Raw genomic sequence first — 22,535 nt, 5'->3', positions numbered from 1 at the left:
TATTGCTTAGTTAATGACTAATTCTCATTGACTCCATTGTGAAACAAGGCGCTGGAAAAAATCAAAAAAGTGTGGAAGGAAAGAGCATGTATTTTTTGTTCTTTTGGAAAAGTGGAAACATAAAAGCATTTCATTTTAGAATGCGAGACCTTCAAAAACAACAAAGAAAATTATGCAAATATTCTTGCAGCTAACTCTTGAGATAATCTTAAAATAATCTATTTAGCAAAAGATTTATCAAGATATTGAAAAGCTTCATAAGAAAATAACCTTATACATCAACTTGCCATAAACAATATTTAACTTCATAAACATGAAAATACTTTTCTTTCCTTTTTTCTTTCTTTCATTCCCATGGGCTCGGTAGCCTTTCAAATGGTTCTCTGAATTCTCAGATCCTTTTCTTTCTTTCGATCCCGTGGCCTCGTTAGGCTTTAAAATGGTTCTCTGAATTCTCCGATCCCACTGCAACTAGAAAACCAGCTCCGAAGAAGATTGGCTGAACTAACACTGACTTGTGGATGCTCGTTTGGAAGAATGTAACAATATTTGGCGAACGTAGTCTAAAAATGAGAAGAAACACTTCCTTGTTGATGCTCGATTGGGAGATTCGACTAATGTTTGGAAGTATGAAGAAATTTGTTTCACCGGAGATTTGAATTGAGCAGAAGGGATGGAGAAGTTGGAGATACTGGAATTAGCGCAGATAGATTACTCCCACCTGATTGACCCATCATTGGAAAACAAGTGCATTCAAAACGTTATGGAGGCGCTGGGTCCCGGCGGTCCAGGGCTTATGGCAGTTACAGGAGTCCCAGGTGTGGAAGCATTGAGGATCACACTTCTCCCCCTGTCCAGGAAGCTTGCACTTATGGACGATACCCAGCGTCGTTGCATTTTAAAGGTAAGAAGGGCTACACCCTCCACAAATATTCTCTAAAGATCTAGCTCAATGGTAGAAAGCGTAGAGTTAGAGTCCACCCAAAAGTGGACACCCATGGAAGTTCTGAATGAACTGTTTGTAACGCTTATTTATTCTGTTTGGTAAATACCATCTCAGTTCAGTTCCATCTGTATCGGCTAAAAATTGCTCATACAAACAAGAATTCTCAGCAACACTTATTGTTTTAACTGGTTAGCCCATCAAATATGCATCGGCGTTTACTTCCCAATAATTTCACACATTTTGAATACATCCCCATCATTGAGCTCGAAACTAATATATGAACTAAGCCAAACCCATCTAATCCTGGGTCTGATATGCACCTCAAGGTAGGAAAGCTTGAGGATGCATATATAGAGTTCGAATAAATGGGTCTGGGCCAAGTGTCCATATTTAATGCGTCCAACTGACTATGTATATCCAGTGCACCACACGGGCGCATGAAAAGGTGATGTATCTGCCACCCCTGCCTGCACCCGGGCTGTAGAATGCACCTTGCTTTTTTGTTGATGTTGTAACAAGGGAGGGTTTGATATCAATATCCATCCAACATTCTTACAAAATTAAGGCCCTAGAATCCCTCCAACTATCTCTAATATTATGATGCAATCTTACCTAGGTGTGGGCCTTCTCAGCCAGTACAACAATCCTCATTTTATTATAATGGAAGAGTGTATCCTTTTGGGGCATGGCGTACTAAATTGCGAACAATATCCTTCCGCTAAGAAAACTTATACACATTAAATGCCATGCCATTTGCAAAGAAAGAAAGTACCCAATCATTTTTTTATTTTTATTCCGAGCTGGTAAAGCTCAGTGTTCAAACATAACTCTGTGAATATTGGGCACCCATGCTCTTACAATGACCTGGGACGCCTGCACTGTCTGTATGAAATTTTTTTATTGTCGGGGTTTGCCCTCTCACGATTTTGATTATGGTGGTCCCAGGGCTATTAGGCAATCTCCAATTCACTCCCTCCTCTGGGGGATGAGTGGTAAAAGCAGATTAGTTTGCTTCTGCATACCCTTAAGAAAAGGTAGGCCGTACTTATGTGGGCATCAGCTCATCGATGCATCAATATTATGCCAACCCTGTATATCTGGTCGAATGTGCATTGAAGGATAGTACTAAGATGAAGGCTTATGCTAGGTGACTTTGTGTTCTTAGTACTTACAACAGGTCTATTTTAGACTTGATATAAAAAGTAGCTTGTCTTATTTTTACTTGATTGAAATGTTTTATTAGTGTTGCCCTTTTTGATTTAGGGATTTTGTCAAAGCTTTTTGTTTGTACTCTCTTCCCAACCCCATTGAAATGCCACCTAATCATGCCACTAACAAAGATTTTTTTAGACTGCAATAAAGGAAAAACCAAACCCTTGTTCCAGTGGGTCCACCTACTCTCCCACCATAAGAATGAATGCAATACACAACTGCCCACAACCTAACTTCAAACGCCTCATTGGATTCCATGAACAATTTTGATCGAGTTTGTTTTAGAACAGTGGGGGATTTATGTTGTTGGTAATTTTAGGTATGTTCTATGCGTAGAGCAATTTATTTCAATTTTCATAGTTAGCTCAATATCTTTTCCAGATTAGCAATCACATCATCATTAAAGTAAACTGCAGATAGAACATAAACATAAATCGTAGAAGACAAGCCAAGACAAGAGGACACAAGATGTGGCGCTAGCCAGGGACAAACCCCAGTGTGGGGAAACCGTTGATCAATTCTTCTTATATGTTCTTCAATAGTTCAGTAGAGAGAGAGAGAGTACATTTACAACAGAAGTCAACACTTTGACTTATCTAAATAAGAGCATAGATCATCTCTAAGAAGATGATACATGAGATCAGTTGAAGACATGCTGCTTCAACTGATTCTCCAAGGTGACTCCTTCACCTATCATTGTGCTGCATCTCGTCATCATGCTGCACCTCACCGTGCTGCACCATGCTGCACCCATCATCACAATGCTGGACCTTATGACCATGCTGTACACATCATACTGCTGCACTTTATGCTGCACTGCTGTACCTTGTGCCACTGCTGCACCATGTTGTCACCCATGTGCTTGTTGCACCATTGCTGCTTTGTGTACTTGCTGCACCAAGTACCATACTGCTGTCCCAATGTGCTTGCAACACCATGCTTGTTGCACCCTATTGTTGTTGTTGTCCCATGTACCATACTATTGCAGCACCATTGCACTAAATACAGTTGTCCCATGTACCATACCACTATGTACAGCCACCATGTACTTGCTGTTGCTGCTGTCCTATTGTGCCACTGCTGCACAATGTCATAGCTGTCCTAATCATTGTGCTGTCCCAACATGCTGCAGTCCTAACAGACTGCTGTCCCAACATGTTGCTGTCCCATCATTGTGCTATCCAATGAGTTTGCAACACCATGCACCTTTGCTGCCATGTCACAACTGCTGTCACATCACAGCTTGCTATGCTTGCCATGCTGTCCAGCCATGCTTGCCACGCTGTACAGCCATGCTTGCCACACTGTACATGCTTACACTGATTCTTCTAACAACACTTTCATCATCAAAATATCCTCATACTTGAATGCTGGTGAACTGTTGTAGTTCTGCCACTCTGGTTAGGGCATCAGTAGTACCCTAACAACCACCTCTAAACTTGGCAGCGTCTTTGAAAAGAGTGCAGCTTACCTCCCTTGAGAAGCTGCTGTCCATACATCCCTTCACGCTGTCTAGGGCAGCCTCCACGCTGTCCCTTTGACCCTTTATACGACAGCTAAGATCCTGCTGTCCACACAGCCCTTCCACGCTGTCTAGGCAGCCTACATGCTGTCACTTTGACCCTTCATGCTGCAGCTAAGACTCTCTTGTTTGACTGCAGTTAGGGCTGAATTAGACCAGCATTTAGGGTTGGATTAGATCAGCGTTTAGGGCATCCTTTTAGGCCTGCGTTAGGGCTGCCTTCCATCTGCATCTAGGGTTGTAGGCCTCCTTCTAAACTTGCATAGAGACCAGCGTATAGGTTACGGCTCCTTCTTGATATCGTTAGGGCTTCTCTTCATGACTGCGTCCTCCAGATTAGGGCAGTGTATTTCTTCTTCTTGATTGTGGCTAGGGCAGCCTCATTCCTCCAATGTCTAGGGTTACCACTCCTAGATTTCTCTTCCACTAAAACCCAAGACAAGTAGAGAGAAATCAAGATAGAAGTGTGTGTAGAAATGACTATCAAGTCATCTCCTTTTATACTAAAACGTTGAGCACATGTGGGGTTTATTTGGTCGCTGGCCGACCTTGACGAATTGTCTTATAACACAAATAAATTCATAGCTCCATGAATACTTATCGGAATCGGATGATCTTTGGATCAATCCTACACCTCTCGATGAGAGGGATCCAAGAAAAATATCAACTGCCATAAATAAGATGACCCACATGGAGTTTGGCCCTAGTTGCCAATTTTAACAGTTGTGAACTTGTAGAAGGGGTGCTTGAGTTTTTCATAGTAACGTTGATGACTGGCGAGGACAAATTTTTGAGAAAATTTTAATAAAAGAAAAACAAAAGGATGAAGTGAATGCCCTAGAATGCAAGCCCCAGACCTGAAAAACTCTCTCGAGTTTGTTGGTGAATCCTCCAAGACACAATTTGAGTGAGTATCTAGCTTCAAGAATACTCTTCAAGACAGACTGTAACCTCAAACCCTTTAAGGCAGAAGTGCTTTCTTTTTAGAATGCTTGAAACTCATTTTTGCGAGTGAAGAATGAACCAACCCATTCCCTTTTTATCTGTTTATGAACCAACCCATTCCCTTTTTATCTGTTTAGGTTTTTTGTGTTTTTGTTTTGTGCTTTTTTAATTTTTTTTTGTTTTGCTTTTTGGGTTCTAGAGTTTGATTTTTAAAACCCTCGAGGGCAACAAAACTTACAAAACAATGTTTCCCAGCAGAGAAACAGTCCTGAAATAGCTTGAGAAATCTCAATCCATTTCAGGACAATAAGAATGGAATAGTGATTGTTCTGGAATCTGGATACCCTTTTCCATTTGTGTACCTGTTTTGGTGTTGCTTATTGCAGAACCAGCTTTCTATTTATACTGTTTATGGTAACAAGGCTCAAGAAGGCAAATTCAGGATCTTCCCTGAAATCACCCCTAACAAGGCTAGACGAAAGAAGAAAACAAATGTAGATCCATTTTGGATCAATGTAAACCGTTAACATTTTTCTCCATATTTTGGTAACAACAAACAGAGAAGTCTAAACATTCCACTTTTTGGGCTTTTTCCAGGAATCATCACCAGAATCTGGTTATGTAATTGTTGGTAAAATTGCAATTTTTCATTGCCTAAATTGCATTTTTGAATGCATAAATGAATTCAGTGCCCTGGAAAACCCCTATTTCATGTGGATTGTGCAATCTCAACAACTGATATCTGCAATTCCAGTAATTATTTTAAATTTTGGGCAAGGGCAAAACTGGTTAGAAAAATGTTTCTGGAAAAAGTTAAAAAAATAGATGTTTAAACTACTCTACAACAAACATCCTAAAATATGTGATCATAGTTTTCCATATGTGGGGCAAAGATATTGTAGTATTGCTCAAGCTCTCCATTCTACAGGCAAATAGTTTGCAGATTTATTGGAATTCCTGCATATATGATTTTTAGTCTTTGACATTTCGGACTGTTAAAGCACTATCCATCTTCAATCATTGTCCTTGGCTTGATCTTACAAGGGTGAATGGTGCTGCATCTATATGGTCAATATGAAACCAAGAGCAGTCCAAGAAGAATAATCTTCTCAGCATGGAAGTGGAGGAGATAAAGAGAAGCTTTGATGTCGATGAGAAGATCTTATATACAACAATGCAAAAGGAGGTGAACATGAGAAACCATCATAACAGCGTGAAGGACATGATGAAGCTTTTCCACATCAAGATTCAAATCAAGAAGAACAAGGTGATTGCTCTGTTCGGTTTTGTTTCATAGGTCAACCCCATAGTAGAGGACCTGGTAAGTAGCTTGCTTTAGAGGTACATGGATATCCTCATTCATATTCATCGGGATGGGTAAACAATGATGTCGAGTTGAAAGCACTGATACACCATATTTTTAAATTCTGGTATATGGGGATGTTTTTCAAGCATGTCAAGAAAGTGCCCTCCAAAATTTCTTGGAATGATAATGCCATGATAGGACATAGGGAACCCTGCCCAAAATATAACTATCACCCATTGCTGTGCTCTGAAGTGCCTGTATAGCGGCTACTTATGGGTGGTACCTAACATTCCCATCCAGAACGTTGATATTTTATATGAAGAAGATTGAGCATTTCAAGTCAGGCCGGGCATGTTTCTGATTTTTAGGGAAGAAAAAAGCTTTTGTATTTACGAGCTCATAAATTTTGACTCGCTACCTAGATTGAAGCCATAGCAACACCATTTGAAAGAGCGCTTCCATGTCTACAATCTGGTATATTTCTAAGCAGTATTCAACAAATTACAATATCTGCAAGTCGTCATGCATTTTCAGCCTGAAAACCCCAATGGAAATAGAAAGACTGTAATAATTTTCAATTGGGGTTATATCTGTTAATTCAAAAGAAGCAATGGATTTTTTTTGGATATATGTGATAAATTTATTATTCCATTTTATATAATAGAAAAAATATAGAAAATAAGTAAATGCATAGTTGGAGCTAGACAAGGTTTGTGAAGAATGGTATGCTTCCGGTGATGTGAATATAATAACTTTTAAGTTTCTTTTCAGGGAATCTCATCCTCATTCTGATGAATATCCATGCAATCAAGAAGATTTAGAAGAGACAAACATAATCTCCTATCTCCTCCTTGAGGGACTTCCTCTTTATGATCAATCTTCCAATGACTCACGAGCAAAAACGTATTGGTTAAAAAGGAAGAAGAAACCACTGAAGGCGGTTATCAACAAATGGTGAAAATGAGTTCACATGAACCTTCTCCATTGGTAATGCTTTCCCCACTCTCACAACAAACATATTACATCTATGTGGACAATATTTATGATCCAGTGGTTTTTATTACCCTATTTGAACAATACTTGGGACCCATATGACCCTGCGGGGAATTTTCAACGGAGTACACTAATGAGTATATTGAGTTCATCAAGGAAGCCTATTCTCAAAGCTTCTGTTCATTCAAGTGCATGCATTTGATAATATTCAAGCAAAGGTCAAAGAAGTATTAGAAGAACAAGGCAAATGGTCGAGCTACTGTTTGGTCCTAAAGCTTTGGGGACAAAGCTTTTCAAAAGGGAAGGGCATGTCATGTACCTAAATACAACATTTTTATGTATGCAAATAAATATATACTTATAAGCTATTTTCTATGTGTTACATCTCATACTGTATGAGGTTCTACATTGGGATTTTCATCACATTGATGGAGAGTCATGTGAAAATTCCAAAACCCGGAATCCTACTGCAGTAACTGATTAAGTTTCTTCTTTTTGTTAAATGAACTAAACAAATTATTTATTGCATCCTACGGTAAATATCGAAACTAATACACTACAGCCTTCACAAATAAAATATTGCGGAAGAAAAAATAATGCTGGAAGAATATGCACACACACACACATAAATACACAATTATTTTTAGACTAAGTCCCCGGAAAAACCCAATGTGGGAAAACTGGTGCAGCAACTAAGGGTTTTATTATTATGCAGTAGTAAATATGAGTACAAAACTATGGATGCTCAAATCTAGCAGTCCATACAGAGAAATGACTGATAATAAGTCTAGTGAGAAAAATCTCACTCCCACTGGCAATCCGACACTGACCTTGGCTCAAGATGAGCTGCTCTCTGCTGCCTCTGCGCAGTCCCCGCGTCAGCCTACGCAGTACTGCGTTGCACAACTTGGAACTGCGTCTCTCTTGCTATTTGATCAACTGCTGTCTGGAAGATGGAATCTCTTGGCTTTTGGGCTTCCACTCCGGCTTCTGGCACTGAATCACTGCTTCTCCCCAGCAAAATATGGATTCCCCTCTGAAGCATTGCGCTGCCTCTCTGTGGCACTCAATGCCTCTCTGCAATGTACTCATCGGAACAGGTAAATCTTCCTCCGACCTTACTATCCCTACCCCTCTCTCACTGCTTCGAGCTCACTAGCTCTCTCTCTGGCAACTCAGCACTGCTACTCTGGAGTTCGATTTGCCAGTAAATTCGAACTGCTGGTGGCTCAAGTGTGTTCTCTAAGCCCCATTGAATTTCTTCTTATAATTTCTCGTTGAGATATCAACAGCCAAGATTAAAACATAATCGATGGCTAAGATTAACTAGAACTTGACTTCTTCTAGAGATTCTCACCATGACTTAATTAATACTCTTTAATTAATCAGATTTCCTAAGTTTAGACTTAGGAAACATTAACAAACAATTAATTATTTTAATTAAGTCGTCTCTAGGTGGAATTTCCAGAATCCATTTTTGGGTTTTGGAGAATACATGTATTTTAGCCTTTCCACCAAATTTCGTGGCTAGAACACATCCGATGCTACAAAAACTAACACTCTCTCTTAGCGAGGAATGTGTTCTAGTGCTGCAACTCATTGAAGCAACACCCTGCCTCTGCACCATCCCCTGTCACGCTGCTGATGTCTGGCTGTTGCTGCCCACCAACTACTGCGCAAATCTGATATACGCTGTATTTGTGCTGCTGCTGGCCCTACAGAACTGTTGCAAACACTGCATCTGCACTGCAATTCCCTCTCCATCTGTTGCTACTGCTACTGCAACATTTGCAACTGAAAATCATCCAAAATACTGAATCAGCAGTGATCAGTATGATGCATCTGTCACCTGAGTCTTGACTGCTGCTAGACTTTGCGCTGTCACTGAAGCCTCTGCACTATTGCTGACTCTAATTTGTGCCAACTGCACTGCTGCCAACTTTGCACTGCGCTGCCCAGTATCTGACTGCTGCTAGTTACTGCATCTGTCACTCTGGCATCTAACTGCACCATTTGCCACTTATCCATCCTGCTACTGCATGCTATGGGCTCCCATAGCAAGGTATTGATTCATGAGGTGGACCTCCTCAAGAATCCTACCCAACCCGTAGCTCTTTGGGGCTACAAAACCAAATCACCTCACCTCAGTCCTGGAGGTATGTCGGTGATCATGGCAAACTCTTCCTCCAATCTGGAGGACAACCTGTTGATCTCTGCAGATGCAGCCTGTTGATCTTGCTTCTCCTCCTTGTCCTTCTTTCTGAGAGGACATTGAGTGCTATAGTGGCCAAGCTCACCACATCTAAAGCATTTGACCTTGGAAATGTCTTTCTTCCTCCTGGCCTGCTCCTGCTGCCCCTTTGATGCGAGGGCCACATTCTCCTCTTCCTTCACTTGCTTCGTCCCATTGTTGCTGTTGGTGCCACTGATGGTGCTCTTCACCAAATCTCGCCTCATCTCCTCCTGTTGTAGATCAACCCACATTTGATCCCAATCTAACAACTTGTCTCTGCCCAAAATACTCTGGACAAAGACCTGCCATTCTTCGAAAACACTGTTTAGAGCTAACTGCACCAATTCTGTAGGTTGGGGCATTGACCCTACTGCAGACAACTGGTCCCGAACATCCTGAAGCCTAGTGAGGAAGGGGTCTATGCGCTCCCCTTTCTGCATCCTTGTACATCTCAGCTTCTCCTCAAGATACATCTTTCGCTGCTCGGAAGATCCCTCGTATAGCGTAGCAAGAGCCTCCCACATCTGCTGGGCAGTATCTTTGCTAACTATGTGAGACACCACGTGATCTCGAACCCCATCGAGAATCAACCTCTTTGCTTTTGCCATCTCCTTCTTGTAGGTCTTTAGTGGATCTACATCTACAAGTACAACTACCACGTTATCGATGTAGGCTTTGAGATCGTATTCATCTAGAAGACAAGAAATTCTTGCCTTCCAGATCACATAGTTGGAGGCTCCCTCCAACCGATCCTGATCTCTCAGCCCTGCTGATGCCATCTCTGCAAAAAGTCGAATTCCTCCTCTTCTCCTCTGCGCAGCTGCTGATTGGCTCTATGCACTCCCTATTGGAGTGGGCAAATCTGCTCACAACTACTACTGCTCTGTTGGGAAAAATCGAACTTCTGGACTAGAAGTTCCCTAAGAAAAGAATTCCCTCAGTGTGTGCTCTTCCTTCCTCCTGACGCTATTTTGCACTAGCAAACTGCTGCAAAATAACTGCATCCTAGCTGAAGATCTGCTCTGCAAGGAAAATACTGCTGCTCCCTCTGCCTCTGGTACTCTTTGATATGGAAAATCTTATTTCTCTGTCGACTTTCTCATAGAAATAGACCTTTCCTAAAAAAAACTCGACCCTCACGGCTAAAGGAACTGCGCTACATCTGAGGGTTTCGAACTACTGCCTACGCAAAGCTTCGAAATTCCTCTTCCCTTCTGCTACTAAGCTCTCCGGCTTACGATCTGTGCTCTGATACCATGTGAATTTTGAAACCCGAAATCCTACTGCAACAACTGATTAAGTTTCTTCTATTTGTTAAATGAACTGAACAAATTATTTACTGCATCTTACGGTAAATATCGAAACTAATACACTGCATCCTTCACAAATAAAATACTGCGGAAGAAAAAATAGATGCACACACACACCAACATTGTGCTCTGATCTTATGAGAGATAGAGCTGTTAATCAAGGCCTTGCTATAAACAATGTTGGTTACTATGATGCTATAACAGATGGATTGACAATCCGGTTGCTCTTATTTGAATTCTTCAAGATTGAAAAATTGCTGAACACCTTGTAATGATCTATGAGTACCTCCTTAGTTAAGAGGGAGTGTTGAAGAAAGTGTAACTAGGTTTGGTCTTCATAAATGTAATTTTGATATTTGTATTTATACAAGAAAAGAAATATTATTTTTGTTATATTTATAAATGAGTTTCTTGCTCATTGAAATAGGTCTAGCACATGTCAAAGTGTTATAGGTAAGTCAAAGAGTCAAAAGAAAATGTTGAAGACCTTCAAGGGCATGTTACACCATGTATATTTATGTATTAGAGTCAAAGATATCCCTCCAAGCAAAGTCACAAGTCCTCTCCATGCAACGACATCACCAAAGAAGCAAAAACGAAGTGGAAAAGTCAAGTCGGCCTAAAGGAGGGACAATCCTCTATATATAGAGGTTGTCCACTCCTCCAACGACAAGCAACAACTACCTCTGAAATCAGTGAAGAAGATAGCCGAGAAAAGGGTGAGAGAAGTCGAGCATAAGGAGCCTCTAGTGCAGCGAAGAAGAAGGAGACTAAACCGAAGTTTAGAGGGTTGATTTAAGGGTGAATTACAATCACACGTGTGAGAAAAGGAGGGAAATCTGTGGTCACTACAACAACAATATCACAATCATATATTTATCTTTGTTTGGGCTAGAAGCTTAGGCCTATAAGGCCTTCTACTCAAGCGAAGAAGAGGCTCTCCCAAGCGAAGGTAAAAGGAGTCAAATACACAAGGAAACCTCCCACACATGCGAGAAACTAGGGCTGCAGTGCTATCATATCAAGTCTGCAACTACACATCAAGAAGGTGCTTGATTGGTCAAGAGAAGGAAGGCATCTCCATAAGTGAAGGACCTCACTAAGGATCAAAGATAAATTATCTCTTCTAGAGTTCACATAACAAGGTCTATAACTAGTTCCCAGAAGAAGAAGGAGGACGAAGTGCTGGAAGAAGGAGGACGAAGCGCTGAGAAATAAAGTGCCGGAAGAAGGAAGGATTTGACTTTTGCTTGGAGGATATTCTTGTCAAGGGTCTAGGGTTTGACTTTGATCAATAAGAAGCTTCAATAAGAGAAATTTACGAAAGGGTTTTCCTCTCTAAGAGAGAGAGGTTTTGCCCAGGTAGAGAGCCAATATCTTGTGTTCTTGTTTATTGTGTTTTGGTAACAGTTTGATGAACTAAACACACATACAATAATCATAAGAGAAGAAGATCAAGCTAACAAGATAAATTGTAAAAGTGCTTCACAAATTGTTATCAAGTCTAGAAGAATCCTACTATATTTAGTAGCCCTAGATTCTTCAACAGGAGCAAGCAGAGGCTTGATTAATTATAGCCCCCCCTGTGTTCTAACCACCCAATGCCTCCGATGTTGCAAAGACTGTGGCTTTGATGACTGCAAGGTCACTGTGTTAACCACTAAAGAGGTGTTAAGCCCCTCAAGCTAAATTGAGAAAGGTGGTCCTATTTTCTATCAACCAAGCTTATGCTTGGAGGTAAATTATTAATGCAAGAGGCTATCCCTAGTATGCAAGTGCAAGAGATGAATGATCTTAAGGTGAGTTTACTTAACTTGTTAAGTACTTAATGCCATTGATTTTCAATTAAGAACAATAAAGTACTTAAACAATAAATGCATAAAATCTCAACCAAAAGAGAAAGTGTTCAAGCTTAACAGTGCTAGAGAAATGCGGCAGTAAGATAAATAGACAATTGCTCAAAGACAAGATTAATGCTATTTAAGACAATTAACAATCTCCAAGATTATAATCAATAAATCACCAATATGCCACTTAGATACAAGAGAGAAATGTAAATCTCTTATCAAGATTATGATCAGAATAGTATCCATAAGAGATATCCAATTTAACAATGAGCAATGAATCCACTCAATGATAGTAATGGCAATGAGAAATTAAGAGCATCAATCCACAATGTCACTTGGAGCAATTAGCCAATTAAACACTTAACTTGATTAGAGCACTTGTGTGAATGCAAGAGTGTAAAAAATGCCAATGACTAAAATTAAGCTCAAATCACTTCAACCATGAATGATTATGAATTGTAAAATTTCCTTACTGAATTTTAGAGACTTAAATGTGATTTATTATCGCTGCAACCTTGTATTCAGAGGTTTGCAATTTTATATTAACAGTCAAGAAGTGATGCTAGATGCCAAAGATAAGCTAGAAAATCAATGCATTTAACTTCCAATGATATTCACTTGATTATAGGACTGCTTAGACACTATAGATCAGATTTATTATGCTCAAATCAAACCTCACAATGTTGTATATCAGATCTATAATAACTCATAAAATTAGTGATTAAATCTTTAATAAACCAACAAGGTACCTAAATATTAATGCCAAATAAGCTCCAATGATTAGCTAATTTGTGTGATTTTTAGATGATCTTCAACCAATTTTGATGATTCTTATTTAGTTTATATGACTGCATAAATGGCTGTAGAAAATATATCAGATTTGGAAATTGCCCAAAAGTTCGAAAAAATAGCTTATATGCAACCAATTTAACTAGAAGATTGATTTTCAATGCCCTAAGTGACTAGTTAATCAATTTAGGCTTATTTTATGTGTGTTTATATCCTAAATACACTGATGTAACAATTATATTAGACCTGAAACTTTCAGATCAGACCTCTGCAATTTCAAATCAGACCTTGAAAATTATATGATAGCTAACATAAAACAATAAAATTGATAGATCAAACCCTCGCAATTTATTTTGATGTCTTGTATCGGTTATTAGCTTAATGTATGGGTTCTTTAGGCTTGTATTATGATAATTATGTCATTGTTATATCAATATATCAGAGCTGATATAAATTATGCAGTCAATTAAAATGAGAGATGAAGGCAATAGAAGCAAACCCCAAGGCCTAATGGCGTATGCCAAGTTTGGAGATGCGAGAGAAATCACTCCTCAACATCTGCACTCACAAAATGTTAGCTCAAAACCCAAAGATCAGACTTTTATGACTGCTGCAATCACAAATTATTAGAGGTAAAATGTCAATACCTTGAAGAAACCCTTGTTTGCAATGAGATCTAATCATTGTAGGGCTTACGACCTTAATGCTTGCAAAATAGGTCCCCAACACTAGCGTTTTAGGTTGGGTAAGGGCCAGGGCCTTCAAAAATTGAGTTTCTTCCCCAATTTGAAAATAAGCAACTTGCAGAAATGGGCTCAAAAACCCTAGACGTCTAGGGTTTTTAAGGGTTGAAAACTTCAAAAGTTTACTCCTTTCTTTGATCCCTTGAGAGATTTCACTTGTACAAATAAAAAGAAATTTTCCCCAAAAACCCACTGTATACAAAAATAAAATAAAAACCTCAAATCCCAGTGGTTGCAAAACAAGGGTTAGAAAAAATTATTTACAAAAAATTATCTTACAAAAATAATTTACAAATTATATACAGATATGCCATTAATCTAGGTTGTCATTGATGTCAATATGGCATTGACCGAGATGTCAATATTCCTGAGATGGCTAATGATAGTCAAGACTCTTGTTTGACAAGGATACCATGAATGAAGATGTCAAGCCACTAAGAAGAAGTCTTGTCCTAGATGCCTATTGTTCATAATGGATCACTGCACTATCATGATGACATGATGATTAAAGACATAACAAGTGGAGACCTCACTTAAAAACACTTGGTGACAAAGAAGAAGCCCATATTGTCCTAATCATTTCTGCACTAAATAACGACCAGTCACATTAAAAAATATTTTTCACCTCCTTAGAGGCAGAATCTCATTATGAGACCTAGACCATTTTTTAGAGCATAATTTTGCCTTTCCAATGAGCTATTACACAACCCAAAATTCCAAGCGGTTTGAAAGTTATGAATTTTTGAAGTTAATTTATTAAATCTGGACATGGAGCCGCCCTGAGCAGTGTACACAAGTCGGCCTCCAAACAGAGGACATGGCTATTCATTTCAAGGACGGAAAGGGTATATAAATAGAGGCTCGAACGTTTGTTTTCCTCAAGGAATTTCGGTGATCATTTCAGAGTTAGGAGGCAAAGAAATTACAGGAGGCCGAGAGGACATAAAAGTTTAATGTTTGGGCTAATTTTTGTGTTGGGTTATCACTCAAAGCTAAATATACATAACTCAAACCTGTTTTATTTGCCTCAAGCTTGGATCTAGGACAGTCTTCATTGCAGCAAAACCTGTGACAAAGTCTTGTGAGAGGCCGGAACTGTGAAGAGGCTTGGACAGTCAAATCTAGAACTCAGACCAGTAAAGACTGCCCTCCAATTCACATCTCTGTGATAATTTGAAGCTGTCTAAGAAGACCAGTGTCACTTACAAGCTCGGATTTGTTCAAGGCTTCAAGCTCAGGAACAATGGACAACTTGGTTGAAGAAGTGAAGACCTCAGAACAGTTCTATCTCGGACCTGTGTGTATATCTGTGGAAGCCAAAGTTTTAAGGACTGCTTTGTGTGTTTGTGGCATCATATGACAACCACATCCAAGCTGTCACCTCACTGAAATAAGGAGACAACAACAGTAAGGGCAGAGGTTCTGGAGCATTGTTGAGAACTTAGGAGTTAACTCAAGGACAACCATCTTGAAAAAAAGGCTCGGACTTGTTGAAGCTCAGATTACAGTAGTAGCATCACACTCTTTGGACTTGTTTTGGGCATCATATTTAGAGCATACATCCTTGCGCTTGGAGCTGACATAGAAGGTTTCTTTGGAGCATCCATTGAAGACATTTTTGAAGCTGCCTTGGGAATATGTTTGGGGACTTGAAGCAGACTCTTGGAACGAATTTTTGAGGCATATCTAAAGCAATCTTGTAGCAGATCTGGAGCAGCCTCATTGAAGAATTTTTGTGTTGACTTGAAGATTGTGTTGGAGCAGATTTGTTGAAAACTTATTGAGCTGATATAGAGCAGGCATCTTTGTCTACATTTGGAACACTATTGGAGACAATCTTGAAAGGATTATTGGAGTTAATTTGGAAGCAACTTGGAGCACTAGTAAAGGGTGTTTTGGAAGCACTATCAAAGATATCCTTGGAAGTCTATCTCTTGGACTTTTGAGCGTTCTTAAATATTTGGAGCACACCTTGGAAAAGCCTTCATTTCTTGGGACAACTAGTTGAAGATCCCTTGAAGTCTTGGAGACACCCTTGGAGACCATGATGCATTGAAGCCATCATGAGGTGACCTTGGAGAAATTGTTTTTGTATGATGAAGAGTAGTGATGACACCTTCTAAGAGATCAAGGTTGTCATTGATGACGTGACGTGGAGACTAAGTGAAGGCATTGCTCAAGATTGATAGGGCTCGGTGAAGAAGACATTGGGAGCCGTGAAGTACAACTAAACACATCTTGATGAAGTAAAGCAAGGGTTGGAGCCCAAGAGGTTGGAGCCTCGAAAATACAAGGTTTGTGCCTTAGAAGGTAGGGTTGGAACCTTAGAGGATCAAAATCCTCAAGAAACCAGGTTGGAGCCTGAACCAGATATAGAGTTGGAGCCCTTGAGGTTGGTGCCTCAAAATTGACAAGGTTGGTGCCTTCAAAAGTCCAAGTCGGTGCTTGGCACATTACAGGTTGGACCCTGGGGAATTGAAGATCAATGTCTTCATCTAGGGTTGGAGCCCTACACATATTGTACTTGATTTATTGTAAAGAAGAAATTAATAAAAGCATTTATTCTTATTGTTCATTGTGTGTTCTAAATATAAGTTGATTTAACTGGTAAAAGTAACAATTGAAAAGAAATACTGATTCACCCCCCCTCTCAGTATTTCTAACATATACAATGCTTGAGATTTTCTTTGAAAAATAGATCCTTTGTAGATCTTGACAAAGGCTAGATGTATTTCGAAAGATAAATGTCAAACCACACCCTTAGCAATGTTAGAAAATCACATAAAATATTCAAAATCCAAACATAGTCGGCTTGTGCCCACAGTTTGTGAACTTGGAGCCCAAGGACTGGGGAACCTGCAAACTCTATATATTTTCTCAAGAAGAAATCGTTAGAACATACAATGAATCAGATCACCTAAGATAAGCCCGAAACTTGCCAATAGAATGTTCCTATCATTTACAAATGAAATAACGATTCAATTAATATTTGAAACACAATATAGGAATGGCTGTACCCAACACATACCACAAATCAGCGAGACAAAGACACCATGAACTGCACCCCAAAGTCTTTTATTATGATGATCAAAACATTTTCAGCAGGGCAATGGCTTTACACCAGCTTTTACAAAGTTACATCAAAGCAGAGCTCAAGATCAAGATGAAATTAGAAGCAAAAAGCCTTCTATTTATAGAGAAATTCCTCTTAGTGGAAAATAATGGCTAGTTGGCTTGATTCCCGTCAAAATAATCTCGGTCGTCGATAAATCTTTAATGATATTTTAATCTCTGTTGTCGAAATAATTATTTTTGAGGAATTTTTAAATTTCTCATTAAAACCAATTTTTTATTAGCTCAAAAATAATTATTTTGAGCTAATTTATTCAAAAAATTGACTTTGACTTGACCACCAAGGTCAAAGGGTCCAATTTTTCTTGAAATTTCCAATATTCCCTTGGTGGGGGACCTCCAAAATTTGATTTTTTCAAGACCTACGAATTTTTCCACATGGAGAATTTAATTTCTCTAACATTTTAATTTTTTACTCTAATTAATTAATTTTCTGGCTTAGGATTTAATTTTATTTTTGCCAAAAAAATTAATTAATTGACACTTGAGGGGATTAATTATTTTTTCACTTTCAAATATTTTAGCCATGGTGTCTAAGTATGAGGGACCATGCACTAAAATATTTTTTACATAAGATTTTACAATAATTCAACTCTTAAAGTGGGAATGTTTGTTTGTTATAGACCCTCAAATAACTTATGCAATTCTGCGACACAATATGATCTAGTAGACCAAGTGACTTGTAATAAAATAATTTAGCCAATTACCTTAAAGTATTCCCATATCACTTTTACAGAAGATTCGACTAGAACACTATGACTCACCTAAGACTTTGACGATAAATTCTACCCTAGCTTTGGGGTGAGGTTGGAGGGAAAAACTTTGCCGATCATCTGTGTTTAGAAACATAGATAATCAGTGAGACAAAAAACCTCATAGGATGAAATTCGTCGCCAAAATAATAGGCTTACCTAGGTTGTTACATAAATACATGGTCTTACTAGCATCATTTACATTACAAATTTGCAGAATGGACTTATAATGACTCAAAAAGTTGTTGATGATTCTAATCTTTGAAAAAAATTGGCATAGTTGCTTCCTTGGAACTTTGACAAAATGTGTGCAACATCTGGCTCCATATGGGGACACGTTGCTTCCATGAAGTAATGTGAGAATCCCAGAATCCTGTATCCAAGAAAACAAAAGTCCATCAAATAGATATCCATTCATAATCAAAATCATCATGCGTATATAGAATATCTGCTGGAATAGAACAAATCTACTCTAACAAACTGAAATATAAAACATAAGTGCATAAAATAAAACTAACTAATGACATAAATGAAGAGGAGTAGGGTTAGAGATACTATACAAAGATGCCCTATGGCATCAAATGTCTTCAACATAGTGCATATTGAGCATCTGCCGACTTTTCGGCAAGTTTGTGGGTTGTTTCTCAGATGTGCCATGCCTAATCCTGCATATCGAAAGACTCTGTCTTTTCCGAATATTGAGCTGCTCCCAACCATCAGATGCATCAAACCTTTTCCTTCTTCTCTTTCGCTTTTTACGTTTGCTCTCGGCAAGATGCGATGTTGATGTTGATGCGGTCGGTGCACAACTTCCTTCTTGATCCGAAAAACGCTCATGTGGAAGATTTTGAAAGTCCAAGACTTCTATGACCTGCTCTTCTTTATTTTCATGACCCTGCTTTGTCAAAGCCATTGGACAATCTTGCAAGCATCAATCTGATTTCCTTCATTTTCCATCCTGCTTGAATCATCTTCATTTAACCATTTCTGAATGCAATCAATGACCTCTTCATAATAAGATGAAGGTTGCTTTAGTGAGTTGGGATGCTCATGCTCTAGACCTTTTGGTCTTGGTTGGAGTTCCTGAACCTGTGATTTTTCCATTATCTGCAGCTTATTCTGTAGAGTGATTTGCTTAATTCTCATGGCATTCATTTGATTAGCATGTTCATCCTTTATAACGTTGATTTCCCTAGTATGGTTTTCCTCCATGGTATTCATCACATCCTAAAAGGTGATTCTTTGATTATACTGAGTAACTTGCATTACTTGTAACCTGTTCTGAAGAGATATTTGATTGACTTTCATGTCCTTTATCAATTTATCATGATTTTCTAGGATAACACTCATTTCTTCTGTATGATTTGCTTCCATGGTGATCAAATAATTTTGCATGGTGGCTATTTGACTGGAGTGAGTTGCTCTCATGATTTCTAGATCCTCATCACGCTTTTCATCTATGGCTAACAATTTGGTGTACATGGATCTTGTATCCTTGGCGTGATATGCTATCAATTTCTCTTGATTAAGTTCCATGGTTTTCGTCATCAATATTAATTTGATTCTTTGTCCCTGCCCTTCCACTATCGAGGATTCTTCTTGCGATGGAAAAAGTGGATTCATCATGAGAATGGTCACAATGTCTGCAATATGACGCATTTTATTGACATCTTTCTATGATATTTGGATCCTTTTTCATAGTACTAGAGGCATAAGGTGAATCCTTTTGATCCCCATTGTAATGTCCCAAATATAAGATTTGCAAAAAATAGCTTCAGAAATTTAAGCCATTAACACCATAAACAATTTGCACAAATTAAACCACAAAATTTACGACAAAAATGAGAAATATAATCTGCAACAGAATAATTGACAATATAAACATGCAGAAGATCTCAACCTTATTTTATTAATATGTAAATGAGCTGGTACAAGAGTAGGAATATGGCTAAGATGATGACCCCCAAATATATCTACAATAATGCTGCAACTGGCCTCCAAAAACAAACTGAAAATAATAAGCTACAACTTGTGAGTCTTGAATGGATCCACCAAGGGAAGAGATGGGTGCTTGCCCACTCTCACTGAATCACTCGAGGGTTTCTGTCCTGGGGCTACTGCTGAAGTAGAGAATCGGGTTCTCAAAACCTCACCACAAAGACAATACACAAATCCAAGATGTCTCCAAATGACCTCCTCCTTTTTTATAGATCTGATGCATAGATATCCAAGCCTCTAGAAGCATCTTATTTTATTGTTTTAATATTATTCTAGAAGCTCCTCCATTGATTTTATCTTAAGTGACTTTTTAATCTTATTTTTCCTTAATTAATTGACTAATTAAAGTCATTTTTAATTAAGGAAAATGAGAAATCGCCCACCATACTCTCTCCGGCCATTGGAAGTCACTTTTGAGCATGCCATACTGTAGATCTCCTCATTCTGGTTCTAACTAGCTATTACACTAAGGTGTTCCATCAAATAATCTTCCTAGAATGCCACCTCCAACATAATTAATTAAGTTAGGCACCATAATAATGCTAATTTTTGAAAGTTGTCAGAATGCAACAGAACGAAAGGCAAGTTGTGCGGATACTGGAGTATGCCAAACGAATGCCATTGGATCCCATAAAAACTCCTCAAAACTCCTCCAAGACCCCCGATGATGTAATCTTGCTCCTGCAGCCTGGCCATCACATACCCTGGAAACCCATCCTGACTGTACTATAGAGGAAAATAAAAATGGGAACATGAAACCCATATCTATTTTTGAAAGCATTGACGATGTCTTGTAAGGAATCAAAAGAGTTGTTAGGAAAATCACAAAACCAGTTCACCTTTCAAGGAAAGGACAACGTGTTGCATCTTGACATATGCAATTGCATGAGTGTATCTTGCAAAAAAAGTTGTGAACCTTAGATGTGATCTGCAACAGTGGTTGTATAATTATCCGTGAAAGAAGGTAACCTGTCATTAGCCCTTTCCAGAATATCATGAGGAATGTTAGTATAACGCAAAGGGTCGAACAAGTCATCCATGATGACTTGCTTCAACGGGAAAAGGAGCCAATGGATGTTGGAGAAAGATCCTTGTTCAAGGAAAACAACAAATCCACAAGAAGTGAGCTTCTAGCATAAATTCTTGCAAGAAATGAAAGAAATGAAGTTGCCACTTGAACATGAATCTAGCTCCGAAAAAAGAAAAAAAAAGGTTAGTCAGGGAGAAGCAGATGGATATCAGGGAGTGTTGAAGAAAATGTAACTAGCTTTGGTTTTCATGACATTGTAATTATGATTTTTGTAAAGCAAGAAAATAAATTTATTATTCTTTGCTGCATTCGTTTCATGAACAAGAGGTTTATTTTATAGATGGCTCCCATTGAGAGCCTTTGGATTTATATTTAAGGTCAAAGAGTAAAAGTCATGAATAAGGAGCTCTTCATGAGCCTATGTAAAATATATACAAGCTTAGAACAACCCTCCAAGACCAAGCACAATCCTCCAAGACAAGCACAAAGAAGTCTGCAAGCAAAGCAAGGTAGAAGACAATCATGTCGGCTCAGTAAAGAAACACATCGGTTCACATGGACATGTCGGCTAAATATGGGAGACTAACTACTATAAATAGGCGGTTAAAGTCACCACAGGAATCACAAAAACTCGGATCTCTCTGAAACTTTAGATGATGACAGAAGCACAGAACTTTGGATAGGTACAAAAGTACAAGAATCTCGGTCAAGTACAGTGGGACAATCACTTCTGACAAGCTCAATAGTTTAGGTTCTCAGATGGGTAAGAGTCTTTGTGTTTTTGAAAGGGTATTGCAGAGATAATGACTTGATCTCTTCACTCACTGTCTCGACATACAACGCAGTCATACTCTCATGCATACATGTGATAAGAAAGATCTCGGATCTCTGTGATCACATAGTGATACACTATATCTCGGATCTCTATGATCACAGTGATACACTATATCTCGGCTTACATCCTAGATATTGTCATGATCCCAGCATAGATGCAATTATGGTCTCGGTGGTGTCTCAATGAAGATATCAATGGTATAGCAATGATCTCAGTGCAGTAGTGATGAAGATCTTTGGTAAGGTGCAGTCATGGTGCAACAATGATCTAGATTAAGGAGTAGTCATGGTGCAACAGTGATCTAGATGAAGGAGCAGTTATGGTACAACTATGATGATGATGATCTCAGCAGTGACAAAGAAGAGGATTGGTGTCTTGGTCTTGGAGTGGCATAACATGTCAAGGGTCATGGTCTTGGTATTTGTCAATTGGAATCTCTATAAGAAGAATTTTGTGCGGGTTTTCCTCTCCAAGAGGGAGAGGTTTTGGCCTTGGCAGAAAGCCAAACATCTTGTGTTCTTGTCTCTTTGTTTTGGTAGCTATTTGATGAACTAACGAAGACACACTCTAATAATAATAAATGAAGACTATGTTAAGAAGAAAAGTTAAAACACCTCACAAATAGTTATCAAGTCAAGAAGAATCACATTAATACTACATTGGCCCTAGATTCTTCAACAGGGAGGGCTTACTGTCTGAGAAAAATGGATGAATAAGTGGAGCTGCCACCCAAACAGGAAACCAATTGAAATGTCCAGGTGCTAAAGGTGCAGATAGAAAAGATGAGAGGATTAGTGAGATGACAAAAGGTAAGGTGATGAAAAGATGAAGAGATAAGGAAAAAATGGCTCCAAAAATGTGGCGTTGATGGGATAAGAATGATGATATGATGAAAAAGGATGTTGTAAAGACTAAGGATAGAAAAATCTATCCCCGGGAACG

The 22,535-nt window shown here is 38.8% G+C and overlaps 1 long non-coding RNA gene across 2 annotated transcripts; it reads left to right on the top strand.

Annotated features, from left to right (window-relative positions):
- Nucleotides 1–321: 321 nt before the first annotated feature.
- Nucleotides 322–6,948, top strand: LOC149234766 (uncharacterized). 2 transcript variants are annotated; one of them, XR_016268228.1, is made up of 3 exons: nucleotides 322–904; nucleotides 5,670–5,892; nucleotides 6,703–6,948. It is a non-coding gene; the product is annotated as an uncharacterized LOC149234766 (long non-coding RNA). The 2 variants fall into 2 exon arrangements; XR_016268229.1 differs by lacking the exon at nucleotides 5,670–5,892 and having other exon boundaries at nucleotides 323–904.
- The last annotated feature ends 15,587 nt before the right edge of the window (nucleotides 6,949–22,535 follow it).

The sequence above is a fragment of the Pinus tabuliformis genome, chromosome 8 (genome assembly GCF_031772625.1).
Source record: "Pinus tabuliformis cultivar Carrire ecotype Pingquan chromosome 8, CPIR1, whole genome shotgun sequence".
In the NCBI taxonomy this organism is placed as follows: domain Eukaryota; kingdom Viridiplantae; phylum Streptophyta; class Pinopsida; order Pinales; family Pinaceae; genus Pinus; species Pinus tabuliformis.
The sequence above is the reverse complement of the archived record's forward strand: the minus strand, read 5'-3'. Positions and strand labels throughout refer to the sequence as shown.